The following is an 18,194-nucleotide window of genomic DNA, read 5'->3' as shown; positions in this document are numbered from 1 at the left end:
AGCGAGGGCCCCTCCATTGCTGGGCAATAAGAGCAAAACTCCGTCTCAAAAAAAAAAAAAAAAGAAAGAAAAGAAAGGAATCCTCCCACCTCAGCCTCTCAGGTAGCTGAGACTACAGGCATTTACAATCACTAATTATTTATTTATTTATTTATTTGGTAGGGACAAGGTCTCACTATGTTACCCAGGCTTGTCTTGAACTCCTGGCCTTCAAGAAATCCTCCCATCTCGGCCTCTGGAAGCGCTAGGATTATTGGCATGATCTACTGCATTTGGCCTGCCTGTGTTTTTTCATATAACTTTTAGAATAAATTTGTCTATGTCTGTTAAAAAAAAGTTTTTTTGAAATTTTTATAGAAATTGCATTAAACTTGGTTGGTGCAAATGTAATTGCAGTTTTGCCATTACTTTTAATGATAAAAACCACAATTTTATGTTTGCACCAACCTAATAGATAACTTTGGAGAAAATTGACATCTTTACTATGTGGAGTCCTCCAATCCATAAACACAGCGTCTCTTTACTGACTTAGGTTTTCTTTGATTTATTTCATCAACATTTTATGAATTTAAACCTACAGATTCTGTACATATTTTGTTAAATTTATGCCCATGTATTTCACTTTTGTTGTAAATGGTATTGTGCTTCTCATTTTGGTCTCTACATGTTAGCATATAGAAATGGGATTGGTTGGCCGGGCGTGGTGGCTCACACCTGTAATCCCAGCTACTTGGGAGGCTGAGACAGGAGGATCACCTGAGGTCAGGAGTTCGAGACCAGCCTGACCAACATGGAGAAACCCCGTCTCTACTAAAAATACAAAATTAGCTGGGAGTGGTGGCGCATGCCTGTAATCCCAGCTACTCGGGACGCTGAGGCAGGAGAATGGCTTGAACCCGGGAGGTGGAGGTTGCGGTGAGCCGAGATTGTGCCATTGCACTCCAGCCTGGGCAACAAGGCAACAGCAGTGAAAGTCTGTCTCAAAAAAAAAAAAAAAGAAATGGGATTGGTTTTTGTGTTTTGATCTTGTATCCTGAAAACCAGCTGAATTCACTTCTTAGTTCTGGTAGTTGTTTTTAATTACTTGAGATTTTTACATAGACAATCACATCATTTGCAAATAGGAGTGGTTTTTCTTTCTTTCCTTTCCCTACGTATGCCTTGTATTGCATTTTCTTGCCTATTGTCTTATTGAAGTGGCTAGAGCTTCCAGTACCATACTGAATAACAGTGGGGAGAACAGTCTACACGCCTTCTTCCCAGTCTTGGGGGGAAAGCATTCAGTTTATCAACATTAAGTAGATGGCAGCTGTAGGGTTTTTATAGATTACATTGATTGATTTCAAATGTCGAACCAGGCTTGCAAGTCTGGATTAAATCCCACTTGGTGATGGTATATAATTATTTTTATTCTTTGTTGGATTTCATTTTATAATTTTTTAGAAGATTTTTGCATCTAAATTCATGAGAGGTGTTGGCCTATGGTCTTTGATATCGTTCAGCTCTTTGTTCCAATCAAATCTCATGCTGAATTGTAATCCCAGTGTTAAAGAAGGGGCCTGGTGGGAGGTGATTAACTCAGAGAGGTTGGTTTCTAATGAGTAGCACCAGCGCCCTAGTGCTATCTCATGATTAGAGTTCTCTGATGAGATCTGATTGTTTGGAAGTATGTGAGCACTCTCCCCTTCACTTGCTCTTTCTCCCGCTGGCCGCGTGAAGATGAGCCTTTTTCTACTTCACCTTCTGCTGTAAGTTTTCTAATGCCTCTCCAGTAGAAGCCTGTACAGCCCACAGACCTGTGAGCCAATTAATCTTTTCTTTATAATTTACGCAGTCTCGGGTATGTCTTTATATCATGTGAGAACGGATTAATGCAATCTTCTTTCTTTGTATCGTCTTTGTTTAGCTTTGCCATCAAGGTAATTCTGGCATAGTAGCTCACTTCTGTAATTCCAGCACTTTAGGAAGCTAAGGCCAAGGATTGCTTGAAAGCAAGAGTTTGAGATCAGCCTGGGCAACACAGTGAGGCTCCATTTCTACCAAATATATATGTTCTCACTCTCTACCATATATATATACAACATATACTATATTTTACTATGTATATATAGTAAAACTAGTGTTATTTTTAAATGCTTGGTAAGATACTCCAATAAGACCGTTGCACCTAGAGATTTCTGAGTGTTTTTGAATTATAAATTCAATTTATTTAATGGTTATAGGACTATTCAGATTATCTATTCCATCATAGTGAGAGTAGTAGTTTGTGAATTTCAAGGAATTAGTCTATCTTTTCTAAGTTGCTAAATCTGTGAACATAAAGTTGTTTGTAATATTTCCTTATTATCATTTTAATGGGCCCAGGATGTGTGGCAATATTTTCTATTTATTTATTTAGCTGAAAAAAGTGTGCATGATATAGCGATTTTTCTATTTCGTTCCTGTTATTGGTGATTTGTGCCTTTGTTCTTTTTATATTTATTGGTTTTGCTAGCGGTTTATCAATTCTATTGATTTTTTTAAGAGCAAGTTTTTTGTTTTATTGATTTTATTTTTTGTCTTCAATTTATTGATTCCTGCACTTGTTAGTTTCTTTCTTCTGCTTGCTTTGGTTTTATCTTGCTCTTTGTACATTTTTGAAGAAAGATCTCAGAAGTATTACATTGAAACTTTTCCTATTTTCTACTGCGATCATTTAATGGTTTACATTTCATTCTCAACATTGCTTTATATGTAGTCCATAAATGTCATATATTGTTTTTATTTTTATTAAGTTCTGTGTATTTTTTCCTTTGAGACTTCTTTTTACTCATAGATTATTTAAATGTTTGTTTAATTTCCAAGTGCTTAGAGATTTTCTTGTTATGTAACTGTAATTGATTTTTTAGTCTATTGCAATTATAGTCAGAGAACAAACTTTACATTATTTCAATTTTTAAAAATTTATTGTTCCGATGCAGGGGCTCATACCTCTCATCCCAGCACTTTGGGAGACAGAGGTGGGAAGATTGCTGGAGACCAGGAGTTCAAGATCAGTCTAGACAGTATAGCCAGACCTGTCTCTATAAAAAAAACTTTTTTGAAATTAGCCAGGCATGGTGGTGCACACCTATAGTCCTAACTACTTGGAAGGCTGAGGTGGGAAGAATGCTTGAGTCTGGGAGTTTGAGGTTATGCTTCAGCCTGGACAGCAGAGGGACTCTGTCTCAAAAAAAATTTGGTTTTGGTTGATATCTGTTTTATGGCCCAGGATACAGCCACTCCTGTTGAATGTTCCATGGGTGCTTGAGAAAAAAATCATTGTACTGTTTTAGGGTAGAGTGTTCTATATACAGTCATTAGATCCTGTTGGCAAATCATTTTGTTAAGATCTTCTGTATTCTTGCTTATTTTCTGTATTGTAGTTCTTTTGGTTGCTGACAGGCAGGTGTTAGTCTCTAGCTACAACTATAAACTTGCCTATTTCTTTCTTTCATTCCTTTTTTTTTTTTTATGAGACAGAGTCTTGCTCTGTCATCCATTCTGGAGTGCAGTGGCATGATCTCATTTCACTGCCACCTCCATCTCCCAGGTTCAAGAATTTCCCCTGCCTCAGCCTCCCAAGTAGCTGGGATTACAGGTGCCACCACTGTGCCCAGCTAAGTATTGTATTTTTAGTAAAGATGGTATTTCGCCATGTTGGCCAGGCTGGTCTCAAACTCCTGACCTAGTGATCTGCCCACTTCTGCCTCCCAAAATGCTGAGATTACAGACATAAGCCACCACGCCCAGCATACTTACCCATTTCTTTATTTTGTCTCTGTTAATCAGATTGGGTAAATTCTATTGATTCGTCCTAAAGTCCTGATTCTGTCCTCTGTTGTGTTCACGTCACTATTTAGTACATTCGGTGAATTTTTATTTCTTTTATTGTATTTTTCAGTTCTATAATTAGTTCTTTTTTTTTATATAACTTCTATTTCTTTGCTAAGATTTTCTATTTTTTCATTTATTTTAAGAGAATTTGTAGTTAATCATTGAATCACTTTTATGGTTGTCTTTAAAGTTAGGTCAAATTGGCCGGGCGTGGTAGCTCATACTTGTAATCCCAGCACTTCGGGAGGCTGAGACGGGCAGATCACTTGACATCAGGAGTTTGAGACCAGTCTGGCCAACATGGTGAAACCCCGTTTCTACTAAAAATACAATAATTAGATGGGCATGGTGGCAGGCACCTGTAATCCCAGCTACTCGGGAGGCTGAGGCAGGAGAATCGTTTGAATCCCAGAAGCAGAGTTTGTAGTGAGCTGAGATTGTGCCACTGCACTCTAGCCTGGGCAACAAAGTGAGATTCTGGTGCTTCTCTGTACACTTTTGTATGTATTTGCCTTCTTCCCCTTTTATGTAGCCTGCTGAGTAAGCTGGTGTGTTGTATAGTGTGTCGCATAGCTGGGCCATTGTCTAGGGTTATATTGGCCAAGACCATAACCAAAGCCTGCTTTCTGGAATAGTACCAATGCCAGGGTGGAAAGATCTCTGGGTCTTATTGATGAACATAAAGATTTCAGTGGCTGGGCGCAGTGGCTCATGCCTGTAATCCTAGCACTTTGGGAGGCCGAGGCGGGTGGATCACCTGAGATCAGGAGTTCAAGACCAGCCTGGCCAACACAGCAAAATCCTGTTTCTACTAAAAATACAAAAATTAGCCATGCACAGTGGTACATGCCTATAATTCCAGCTACTCGGGAGGCTGAGGCAAGAGACTCACTTGCAGTTAGCCGAGATTGCGCCACTGTACTCCAGCCTGAGACACAGAGATTCCGTCTCAACAACAACAAAAAAGAGATAAAATAAATAAACTAAACTAAGATAAAATAAAATTTTTGTCAAATAATTCCAACATCTGATTCATCTCACTGTGGTTATCAGTTGATTGCTTTTCTCATTTAAGTTGCAATTTTTCTGGTTCTTGGTATGACAGATGACTTTCTATTGTGGCCTGGAATTTTGGGTCTTATGTTAGGAAACTCTAGGTCTTATTTAAAATTTTTATTTTGGTAGGCAACTACCCTGCTTAGGTTTAGCAATGCAGGTGTGACCTACTTTTGTAGGCTGTGGTTACAATAACGTCTAATTTTCAAAGACTTTGCTGTACTTTTTTAGTCTGCTTGATTTTTCTCATGAGCCTGGGCACTCCTACTGGTCTCTGCAGGTACTAATTAAGGGAGCAGAAGGAGTTTCCTCAGACATGCAGCCTGGTGCTTCCTAGGTGAAGGAAGTGTGTCTCCAGCCACAGAGGGGAAGAGTGCTTCCTAGGCTAGGCGCTTGTGGTGAGGGCACTTCCTCCTCGATAATACCACCCATTGTCTGGTATATTTATCTCAGTGTCAGTCTCAAGGGAGGCAAGGGAGTCGCAGTCTTGCAGAGACAAAGAAGTTTCCCAGGCTGGGGGCTTGTTATGGTGGGATCCTCTTTGCTGATCCCCCTGACCCCCAAGCTGCATGGTTTCTGCAGCTGAGGAAGGGAGTCTCAGACCTGACGGGGAAGGAGAGCACTTCGCCCAGCAGCCGAGTGCCCGCTGGGCTCATGATGGATCTCCCTTGCCAGTTCTGCTGCGCTTGCCTGGTGTTGTCAGTGGGACTCCAGCTCCCACCAGGGGAGAAATGAGCCCACCTCGGCCACCCTCTGCTGCTGGCAGAAACACTAAGCCTAGGTCATCATTTTCTGTCTGGGAAGGAGACGCGAGGTGCCCACCTTGGTGTTGTTTGTCCGGTTCTGTGGCCCAAGCAGTTTGCCTTCATCTTACAGCCTTTCCAAGTGCTCCTTGGTTGTGTTTTATGTGATTTCCAGGGTATATCTAGTTGGGAAAACCAAGAGGAGACGAGTTTAAACTATCTTGTTTGGACAGAAAGTTCAGCTCTGATTATTATGGTTTGAAACCACTAAATTAGGGGCAATTTGTTACACAGCCAGAATAACTGGGATGCTCTTTAAGAAAAAACTTCCTACTTTCGTAAATACATTAAACAAAACCGTGCAAGCATGTTGCTAGGGCCATTTCCAGGGTGGAAAGGTCCTGGCCAGAGGAGGGTGCCTGAGTGGAAACTCATCGGCTTCTTGGTGGACATGCACTGTCTGTGGCTTATGTTTGCACAGCAGCAGTGAGCCATTCTGCCAGGGCCTTTGCAGGGACTGAGAGGTAAAATATAGAAAGTTCCAGCACATGGGTGGTGCTTGGCAAATTACTGCCCTCTCTTTTGCTCTATGCAGTTTTTAAGTTACAGCTGTAATTAAGTATTTTTTATCCACGGAGTACATTTTTACTACTCTCAAGTAATTCTCTATTTTCATTAAGTCCCAAATTAAGCTGAGATCAATATCCCTGAGTGTGAAGGATCAGGGTCATTTGCAGGCCATGTGGCATGTTCCTAGTGCACATTATAGCCCGTCTCTACTAAAATACAAAAATCAGCCAGGCATGGCAGCATGCACCTGTAATCCCAGCTACTCAGGAGGCTTGAGACAGAACCCGGGAGGCGGAGGTTGCAGGGAGCTGAGATTGCACCACTGCCCTCCAGCCTGGGTGACAGAGCAAGACTCCATCTCAAAAAAAAAAAAAAAAGAAAGTATGCACATTACATGCAGGTAGTAGGTGTAGACAGTAAGGTGTTTGTTGGTGGTGGGCTACAGGCAGACAGAGTGTAGACAGTGTAATACAAGAAGTAGGTGTACACAGCAGGAGGTCACTGTGGGTGGTGATGAAGGCCCACAGGAGTGGGGTGAATTCTGAGAACACAGCATGCCAATTCTGTGCTATTTTACCCTCATCACATTTTAAATTCGTGATTAGAAATAAAATTATTAATAAGTCAGTAACAAAACAAATGGTGCTTCTCTGCACACTCTTGTATGTATTTGACTTCTTCCCCTTTTATGTAGCCTGCTGAGTAAGCTGGGTGTGTTGTATAGTATGTCTCATAGCTGGGTCATTGTCCAGGGTTATATTGGCCAAGACCATAACCAAAGCCTGCTTTCTGGAATAGTACCAATGCCAGGGTGGAAAGATCTCTGGGTCTTATTAATGAACATAAAGATTTCAGTGGCTGGGCGCAGTGGCTCATGCCTGTAATCCTAGCACTTTGGGAGGCCGAGGTGGGTGGACCACCTGAGATCAGCAGTTCAAGACCAGCCTGGCCAACACAGCAAAATCCTGTTTCTACTAAAAATACAAAAATTAGCCAGGCACAGTGGCACATGCCTATAATTCCAGCTACTCGGGAGGCTGAGGCAAGAGAATCACTTGAACCTGGGGGGCAGAGGTTGCAGTTAGCTGAGATTGTGCCGCTATACTCTAGCCTGGGAGACAGAGAGAGATTCCATCTAACCAAAAAGAAAAAAGAGAGAGAGAGATTTCAGAACCCAGATCTTCTTCCTCTTGCTCCTCAAAGTCACTGCCAGTGAGGCCCTGATGCTCTGAGTGAGGGACCCCGCTCAAGACCTGGACCTCGCAATCCTTGTGCTGGCTGCAACCCAGGGTCCTGTCAGAGCAAGAAGAGCCCAGGACAGGTGAGAGCCAGCTCTGCCCAGGGCACTGATAGTGAGACGGGGCAACGATTAAACCTTGGTGCCAAGATCTGCAGCCTCCTCAGTGAGCTTCTCCGGGTTTCTCAGCAGAGAGAGCAGTATCCCAGCAGTTCCTCCAGGCCTGGCTCTGCCACTCAGGCGTGAGGGGCAGGGCTTACTGGACAGGGGCCAGGATGGACCTTGCCTCCAACCCAAGGCTGATACCCTGCTGCTGTGGAAGGGAGATTAAGAGGTCACTTTGGTCACCTACCAGAAGACGACCGCACTTCAGTCACTCCTTGGGACGCCCAAGCAGCAGCTCTGCTCTTAGCTACCTACGGTGGGGTTTCTTCTCAGTCTTCCTCTCTGGGTTTCATGCTTTCAAAGTTTGATAACACTTCTGGAGTTCTGTGTTTTGGAGTTTTACGGGATTTACAGCCATATCTGAGTCCTCAGATGCATTAAACAAAACGAGTCTGCTAGGGTCGTTTCTTCTCTAAAATGCTCATCTCAAGAACTCTTCCGGGATTTTATTTTCACATCTAATGAAGAACAATGGTCAATGTTTCAACAATCAGATTTTCAAAAGAATTCACTCAAATTATGCCATGTCTTTAATATGAGCTCTTCCACTCTCTTCTTATGGGGAGAACACAATTACTAAACTCTGTCAGAGTTAAAAGTGGGTATTTTGTGGTTTGCATACAAAAAGTGTGGTTTTATTATATTTTTAACTATGCAAGCCTCAAGAAAAAGCAGAAGCAGGGAGAGATGACTGAGCCGTGACTGGTCACTGCAAGCGTCACGAGGCAGCAAGAGGACCCTGTGCTTCCTGACTCCGTGGGACCCTCAGCTTCCTCTTCCTTCACTGGCTCCAGAGAGACCCCTCAGAGACCAGGACCACCTTTCAGACCCCTCTGTCCATTCTGCAGCACTAATGATGTCCGGGCTTGTTACAGACACCCATGATAGTGGAGTACGAGGCTTGGTAAACATTTGTCAAAACAATATCAAGCGCATGTACGCACGGCATCAAATTCGCCCGGTCCTGGCAGCCACCACAGCTCCCGGCCCCTGTGAGCACACAGAGGTGGGTTTTCCCATCTTAGGTGTAAGGCCTTGGCAGAGCTGGGGTTACACATCAAGTTTGAGCTGCATTTGCTTCAGGGAGATGAAGGCCCATCCCTTTCTGGAGTCAGGGAGAGAGGGCAGTGTCTGAGCATGGGTGCTGGGCACGGCCTGGAGAGAAGGGAGGACAGGCACAGCTGTGACCAGTGGCTGAGCGGAACCCAGGCAGCCCTGAGGGGGCCCAAGGCCACTGAGCCCTGGCTCTCCCACCCACAGAGCTGAGCCACACCCTAGTGGGCACGGATTTTGTACCTGGTGTCAGGAACAGGCTTGTAGGGGTGGACAGGGAGCAAGTCCCTGATAATATTGACCTGCTAGGACCCCCAGGGGCAGTGCCCCCAATCCAGGGCGTGTGCTTTCATGCTTTGCTCTCCTTTTCAGGAGAAGGACTTACCGTCAGCACTAGGCCAAGCGTCTGCTGCTTTGGGTGCAGAGCAAGTAGTGTGGCTTTGTCCCCAGGTATGTTCTCCATATAAAACCGAAACTTCTCATCCATTTTCCTCCTGGCTTTTGAAAAGCTCAGACACAGCATTGAATGGCACACGTACAATTATTTTGTGCACAAAAGTGGTCCTGCCAAAGCTGGGGTGACCCGCAGCCCAGTGTCTGCTCACTGGGGCGGTGCTTGACCAGCACTGGAGTTGATCCCAGGGTAGGGGCTGGACCAGTCTGGGTGCAGAGCCAGAAGTGGGCGGTGAGGCCTGCAGGGGACACGCTTCCCTCAGCTCCCCTCTCCTCTGAGACATGGGAGAATGGGTTGGGGGAGGCTGGGGTCCAGCGAGCCGAGGCCCACACCGTGGAGGTGTGACACCTCTCGATGCCAAATGAACCAACGATTCCCTAAGTACTGACCCCCTCTCCTCACTCAAGACATGGTAACTATGCCCTTGAGCCCCTAGGAGCCCGAGGCATGAATCAAGACCTCCCTGCTCACTCTGCCCTTGACAATTCATGGAGCTCTCTAGGGAAAGTGCATTTTTAATATTTGCAGATGTTTGCTGGTAGTCCTAGCACGTGGTTACAATGACCAAGTGGGATGCCTTCCTCCCAATACGAGCCCCAGAGCCTCACACTGAAACCTAGTCTGCCTCCAATTTTTGCTCCGGGAGAGACGTGCTTCTCTGGGGGCAGGTCTGCAAGCTCTCGAGAATGAACCTGGCAGCTTCATGGTGCACTAAGCTGCACTTGGGAGCTTGGGCAGAGCCTGGTGGTCCTTAGGCAGCCCTTGGGAGCTGTGTTGGTGGGAGCCCCTTCTGTGCACACGTCCTCTTTGGTCCTGGGGTACAGTAGAAAGATCAGGGGTCTAGTCTTACAGAAGAGAAATGATATGCACGTGACACCCTGTCCACTGAGCTTGTCAAGCATGGTCCCCAGTCTCTGGGCCTACCCTGGCCCTAGAAGTAGGGAAGGAAGAGGGCAGTGACCCAGGGCGAAGATACCAGATGTGACATAGAGCAGCAGGGGCCTGGAGGAAGCTAGAGGACAGAGGGAAGGGACTGTGAGTTGTACCGCCGGAAGACTGGTCTCTGGCTGGCCTTGGCCAACCCAGCTCTTTTCCACCTGCTGATGGATCTGAGAATCACAGTAGAATGTACTGAGCATACACCCTCCTGAGATAAAGACTTGCTGCCCGGAACAGCCTGGGCAACGTTCCCGTCCCTCCTACAACAGGACATCCCAAGTCCTTTGTGCTTAGCGATCCCAGTCACTCGCACTTTATAAAACCCAGGATGGAGTGATTTGGGTTCTCTCAACTGTGTGATGTGGGACACACAGTGACGAGACTCCGTCTGCCCCTGCAGCCTTCCTGAGCCTTAGAGGACTGGCTCACCATGAATCCTAGCAATAAATTCCATCCTGTCCAAATACCAGACACTCAACTAATAAATGTTTAAAATGTTAGAATGAAGCGACCTGTGTCTATGGATGACTATGCCCAAATTTGTCACAATAAAGGCAGCAAGTCAGCTAGCCTCAAACCTTGATCATGGCAGCAATACCTTAAGCCTTAAATTAGGAAGCATTCTACAGTTTACAAAGGACTCCCCCATGTCTTAGGACTTCTTACCAAAACAGAGGGCTACGTGGGGCTTTTACAGCTATGGGCAATGAAAGCCAACATGCCCAAAGCCCCACCGCTCTGCACAGCAGGGTCTGCACGGAGCCCAGTTCCCCTCCTAGCACAGAGCAGATTCAAAGAAGGTCCACACATCTCACGTCCTGTGACACAAGGGCAGGCGGGCAGCCAGATGGGCCACAGAGATGAGAAGTCACCCCCCACCCCGACACCACAGGGCAGCCACGGCCGCTCCCCCACTCCGTTCAGGGGCTCAGCTCTGGCCTGGCCCCAATGTTCACTTTTAATCCTGATTTAGGATGCTCCAAAATGCAGGCCGCTAAGCCTGGGGGATGGAGCGAGAATAATAACGTTTGGGCTTAATGTGAAGTGAATTCTTTCCACTCTTTGAGGTCTGGAGATTTCTAATGGCACATTTACTGACATGAGCTCCCTCGGTCTCTGTTTTTGCAGAAGGTTCCGAGGCCATCCACTTTTAGAAGCAGCCTGACCCCAACCCAAAGAAGAACCCTCCCGCCAAACTTTCCAGCCGGGGCTTTTCTTTGGGTGCTGTTAACATGAGACTCTTCTCTTCACTGGCCTCAAACCACCAAAGACTTTTTGTTCCCTGACAGACCAATTTACACTTTTTTTCTTTGTTTGTTTGTTTTGTGTTTTTAATTTTATTTTTATTTTTCCCGGGGAGCAGCGCACTGGGGCGGAGCCAGGCCAGGTGGGGGGGGGTGCCTCCCCCCACCCGCCACCCCACCCAACAATTTACACATTTTTAAGGAGGAAAACTATAGGGCAACATGAAGTGGGAGAAGGGAGGAGAGGCACAGACAGGCAGAGAGAGAGCAATAGAGAGGCACAGACAGGCAGAGAGAGAGCAATAGAGAGATAGAGAGGAAGACACAGACGGGAAGAGATTTAGGCACAGATATCTGTTGGCAAAAATGATGCCCTTAGTGAAAATCAGTGGCCCCTGCTACTAACCAGACATGGTGAATATTTGGCTACACAGCCCGAGCCACCTTGTCTGACCCACGGCAGTCGGAGCTGATCCGTTAGGGCTCTTTATCTGCTGCTCCCAGTTGGCCTCAATGTCTTTCCCACAGAGCACCAGGCAACCACAACCGTGTATCCAGCAGGTAGCTTTCTCAGAGCAGTCATTTTATTCTTCCTGGTCAGTGTTTGCATGCATGTCCCCCTGGCAGAAGGTGAGCTCCTTGCTGGCTGGAATCCTGTCTTTCAAACTGAAACTGAGCTGGTGTTTCTGGAGCAGATGACATCAGTCATTAGGGCTCATTCTTTCTGAACCAACCCTCCTGCCCCCACCCCAAGTTCAGTGCCTCTCTCAGAGGTAGATGATGAAAAAGTGCACTTTGACTTTTCATACATGTAGCCACTTGCCTTCTTTATCAGTGGGCAAGTATTCTTTGTCCATTTAATTTTTTCTTTTCTTCACAAAATTTTGAAAAAGAAAATGAATAGCACTTAAAATCTCACCACCCTGAGATAAATACATTGCCATTTTTGTGACTACATTTTCTCACATTTCATAAAGCAGATGCACGTGCACACACACAACACACACACATACACACACAGATTTACAGTGATTGACTCATATCATGCATGCATTAAAAAAGATTAAAACACCTTTCTAAATTCAGACATTTTTCTTTTGAACTCATCTCTTTTCCTTCAAAGCCCCACTTCCCTCAAGCACTAATCTTGTAATCTATTATGGGCTTCTAGTTAAACACAGTGGATCAGAAATATGCATTAACCTCTGCTTTCTCCCAAAGCCCCACTAAAATGTCAGCAAATGGATGGCAAAAGCATTATCCCTGAAGGACAAGGGGATCAGTAGAACACTAGACACTACTTGAGAAATGCCCATGACACTTAGGAACCTGGAAAGCAGGCAGAGCGACCAGAGTAGGAAGAGCTGAGCCCTAACTGCCTTCAGAGAGAAGCTGATAACACACAAGCTGACTTTCCTGTGATGATCTAGAGGTCAATATTTGGGGCCATCCAATATCCCTTGGGAAAATGTAAAAACAGGAGCAGTTGCAAGTCAGCCTAAAAGACAGTTAAGTCTCCATGTCCCCTTCCTCACCCACCCCCCAAGTGGCTTCCCTTCACTATCCTGATAGACGACAGAGTTCACTTTCTGTAGAGATTGAATTGTAGGTCTGGGGTGGGGCACACACAGCCAGGGTTACAAGTACCTTTCTGAACACAGACATAAGTGGATGTGAGATGTGTAGACCTGCTCCTTACATAGCTTTGGGAACCTTGGAAGTCAGATTTCTTCTCCCATGGAAGAGGCAGGAGGATTCTTCTCTGCAGGAACTACTTTATAGACAAGATATATAGATACTGGCAGGCCCCCCAAATACCAGGTTCATGCCAGACCCCTCTTCACTGAACTTGCCAGTCAGGAACACTCAGAGAGTTCCTACTCTTAAGTAAAAGAAAATTTGAGAAAATCCCCCAACAGGAAAAACAGGCCAAAGCAAATCAAGTGAAAAAGAACTCAAACAAAAACAAGGCAGAAAGCAGAAGAAACATTTAAAAATATATAATTAATACCTTTAGAGAGACAAGAAGGATATTACCTGTATGATACATGGTCAGATATTATTTAAAAAGAAAATTTAGAGCGAAAAACAATAACTCCTGGAAATTTATAACTAATTACCCAAATTCAATTTAAGGAATAGCAGGAAAAGTTAAGGTAGTATCCTAGAAGACATAATCAGAAGATGAAGCAAAGGAAGTTAAAAGATAAAATATTTTTAAATATCAAGAACAACAATTTAGGAGGCCCAACATCTGAAGAAGAATAGGAGTTCCAGAAAGAAAAAGCAGAGGAAATTGGAAAACAAAAGGGGAGGGATCCAAGAAATAACATAATAATATTTCCTAGAATGGAATAACATAATTCTCCGAAGTGAAAGGACACATCAAGAACTGACCACAGGGGCCGGGCGCGGTGGCTCAAGCCTGTAATCCCAGCACTTTGGGAGGCCGAGGCGGGTGGATCACAAGGTCAAGAGATCGAGACCATCCTGGTCAACACGGTGAAACCCCGTCTCTACTAAAACTACAAAAAAATTAGCTGGGCATGGTGGCGCGTGTCTGTAGTCCCAGCTACTCAGGAGACTGAGGCAGGGGAATTGCCTGAACTCAGGAGGCGGAGGTTGCGGTGAGCCGAGATCGCGCCATTGCACTCCAGCCGGGAAAACAAGAACCAAACTTCGTCTCAAAAAAAAAAAAAAAAAAAAAAAAAAAAAGAACTGACCACAGTAGATTTTTTTAAACATTAAGGTACACCATATTGAAATTTTAGTACACAAGAGAGAGTAATCATTTCCAGAGAGAAAAAAATTAATTACGTTAAAAAGATTATAAATCAGAATGGCCTGGCACTTCTCAGCAGAACATTGAAAGCTAAATTTAATGGAGCTATTCCTTCAGTATTTTGAGAAAAATGATTTCCAGCCCAAAATTTTATATCGAGCCAAACTATCCATCTTATATGAAAGTAAAATAACATTTTCAGATGTACCATATCTCAAAAAAATTACTTCTCATTTCTTTATCAAAAAAATATTCAGTGCTATGATATTTAATACTGAGTGTCAACTTGATTGGATTGAAGGATGCAACATTGATCCTGGGTGTGTCTGTGACTGTGTTGTCAAAGGAGATTAACATTTGAGTCAGTGGAGTGGGGAAGTCAGACCCACCCTTAATCAGGTGGACATTATCTAATCAGCCACCAGCAAATATAAACCAGGCAGAAAAATGTGAAAAGGAGAGGAGGGCCTCGCCTCCCAGCCTATATCTTTCTCCCATACTGAATGATTCCTGCCCTCAAACATCGGACTCCCAAGTTCTTCAGTTTTGGGACTTGGACTTGAACTGGCACGCCTTGCTCCTCAGCTTGCAGACAGCCTATTGTGGGACCCTGTGATCATGTAAGTTACCGCTTAATAAACTCCCCTTTATATATGTATCCTTTCAGTTCTGTCCCTCTAAGAGAACCCTGACTAATACAAGTGCCAAGTGAGGAGGCAAACCAAGAAGGAGGAAGACATGGGGGATCCAGAGAAAAGAGAAAGAGGTGAGGGGGAATCTCAGGAAGACAGTCAAGACAAGTGCTAGTGCTACAGCTTCGTAGCCAATCTAGAGAGCAATCGGAGAGAAGCAGGTTGCTTCCAAGAAAATGGAATGCATGTGTCACCAATTTGACAATATTCAGAGTTAGGTTACAGGTCTGGCATAGAGTTTAGAGATAAGTTAATAATACAAACAAAACTAATTAAATGAAGGAAATCTCAGCAAGTATCAACTTCAGGAAAAACAAAAAGCTGAAAGGAAATTATAGGAACACCATATGAATTATAAGTAAATTATTCCATAGTGAAGAGAACACCAAATATTCATTTACTCCAGAACTATGACATCACCCCATGAAGACTGCAGGAGAGGAAGTATGGTTAGAGGGAGTGGTGAGGGCTAATGTACAATATCTATATCTTTGCCTTCTTTAATAAAAAGCTGTGGCCAGATGCAGTGGCTCATGCCTGTAATCCCAGCACTTTGGGAGGCTGAGGCAGGTGAATCACGAGGTCAGGAGTTCAAGACCAACCTGGCAAAGATGGTGAAACCCTGTCTCTACTAAAAATACAAAAACATTAGCCAATCATGGTGGCAGGTGCCTATAATCCCAGCTACTTGGGAGGCTGAGGCAGAGAATTGCTTGAACCCAGGAGATGGGGGTTGTAGTGAGCCAAGATCATGCCACTGCACTCCAGCCTGGGTGAAAGAGCAAGATTCAATCTCAAAAATAAATAAATAAATAGTAAATAAATAATGTCTACAATTGAAAAACCAAGAAATAATATAAACTGTATGTTATTTAGAATCTGGAGGTAAATACCAAAGCAACAGATAAGTGAATTGAAAATGATTACCTCTCAGTTTGTCACTGTAAAGGACTGGAGTTAAAAAAAGAAAAGAAAAGAAAAGAAAATGATTATCTCAATGAACAGGAGATGAAGGAGGAAAAGTTAAGGCTGGGGCTAACAGTTTTATTGTGGGTCTTATAACTGGTTGGCACATGTGTATCATTTTGCTAAATGTTAACACTAAAATTGGCCAAGTGAGGTGGCTCATGTCTGTAATCTCAGCACTTTGGGAGGCCAAGGCAGGAAGATTGCTTGAGCCCAGGAGTTCGAGACCAGGCTGGGCAACATAGGGAGACCCTGTCTCTAATTTTTAATTTTCATTTTTTCTAAAAATAAAATATATATAAAATTAAAAAAATTTAAACTAGAATTAAAACATAGACTTACTGTCTGTCCATCTCTACTTTTCTCAATGTTCAAATAAACGCACCATACATTAGAAGATAGATTGATAGATGTAATATTTTTGTAAAGGAAAACATGCATAATAAAGACATCAGCCAGGTGCGATGGTTCACGCCTGTAATACCAGCATTTTGAGAGGCTGAGGCAGGTGGATCACCTGAGGTCAGGAGTCTGAGACCAGCATGTCAAAACCCCGTCTCTACTAAAACTACAAAAATTAGCCAGGTGTGGTGGCACACACCTGTAGTCCCAGCTAGTTGGGAAGCTGAAGCAGGAGAATCACTGGAACCTGGGAGGTGGAGGTTGTAGTGAGCCGAGATCACGCCACTGTACTCTACCTTGGGTGACAGAGTGAGACTCCATCTCAAAAAAGAAAAGAAAAAGATATTGATATAGAGAGATACCTATACCTATATATGTTTTGTTTTAAAAAATATTACATCATACTATGTACACTCTCTATACCTTATCTTCATCTTGCTTCATGCTTTCCATAGAAATATATCACGGAAATCCTTCCACATCAACTGGTATAGAACCAACTGTTTTAAATGGTTATATATTATTCCACAGTATGCATACACCACAATTTATTCTACTATTTTTCCTTTGTTTCCAGTTTTGTGGAGTTTTTTTTTTTTGCCACTACAAACAATCATTGAAAATATTGAGAGTAATGGTATCAGTATGACATACAGTTTAGAGATAAGTTAACATCCTTGAAAGTATATTTTTATGTATTACAGCTTTAATTTTTAATTAATAAATTCCCAGGATAGGAATTGCTGGTAAGAGTATGTGTACTTTAATACCTATTGTGAGATTGATTTCCTAAAAGTATTCCAGCAATGAATGAAAATATATATTTTGTCAAGGTCTCCTTTTACGTTCTTCAGTAAAATTTTATTGTTTTCTTCCTATAGACCTTACACGCTTCTTTCCAGGCTTGTTACCCAGTGTTTTATTATTCCTTTTGCATCATGATGGGAATTATTTTCTAATTGACTGTGCTTGAGGATAGAAAACCTGTTATTTTATTCCTGTTGACCTAGTATCTGGCAACCTTACTGAATCCTCTTCTTGATTTGAATAGTTTGCTTGCTAGTTTCCTGGATTTTTATGGGCAGATAGTTTTCTTTTCCTATTCCTTCTTGATAGTCATGCTACTTCTCTCTTTCTCTCTCTCTTTTTTTTTTTTTTTTTTTTTGTCTTACCATATTTCTGCATTGGTTAGAACCTCCAGGAAAGGGCTGGGTGCAGTAGCTCATGCCTGTAATCCCAGCACTTTGGGAGGCTGAGGTGGGTGGATCACCTGAGGTCAGGAGTTCAAGACCAGCCTGGTCAACATGGTGAAAACGTCTCTACCAAAAATACAAAAATTAGCCGGGCATTGTGGTAGGCACCTATAATCCCAGCTACTCAGGAGGCTGAGGCAGGAGAATCACTTGAATCCAGGCGGTGGAGGTTGCAGTGAGTGGAGACAGTACCCTTGCACTCCATCCTGGGCAACAGAGCAAGACTTTGTCTCAAAAAAAAAAAAAAGAAGAAAAAAAAAAACCTTCAGGAAAACATTGAATAATTATAGAGATAGCAAGCATCTTTATCCTGTATTTGATCTTTATGAAACTATTTTTTTTTTTTTTTTTTTTTTTTTTTTTTTTGGGACAGAGTTTCGTTTTTGTTACCCAGGCTGGAGTGCAATGGCGCAATCTCGGCTCACCGCAACCTCCGCCTCCTGGGTTCAGGCAATTCTCCTGCCTCAGCCTCCTGAGTAGCTGGGATTACAGGCACGCGCCACCATGCCCAGCTAATTTTTTGTATTTTTAGTAGAGACGGGGTTTCACCATGTTGACCAGGATGGTCTCGATCTCTTGACCTCGTGATCCACCCGCCTCGGCCTCCCACAGTGCTGGGATTACAGGCTTGAGCCACCGCGCCCGGCCTGAAACTATTTCTAATATTTCACCAATTATCGCGGATGCCTGCAGGATGCCCCTGGGAGGTATCTGCCATTGAGCTACAGAGGGTTCCTTGTAGTCTTAAGTTGCTGAGAGTTTTTCTTTTTCTTTGTTTCTCTT

The sequence above is a fragment of the Sapajus apella genome, unplaced genomic scaffold (genome assembly GCF_009761245.1).
Source record: "Sapajus apella isolate SASKATOON/1434 unplaced genomic scaffold, GSC_monkey_1.0 scaffold113, whole genome shotgun sequence".
NCBI lineage: Eukaryota > Metazoa > Chordata > Mammalia > Primates > Cebidae > Sapajus > Sapajus apella.
This window is presented reverse-complemented; position numbering follows the sequence as displayed.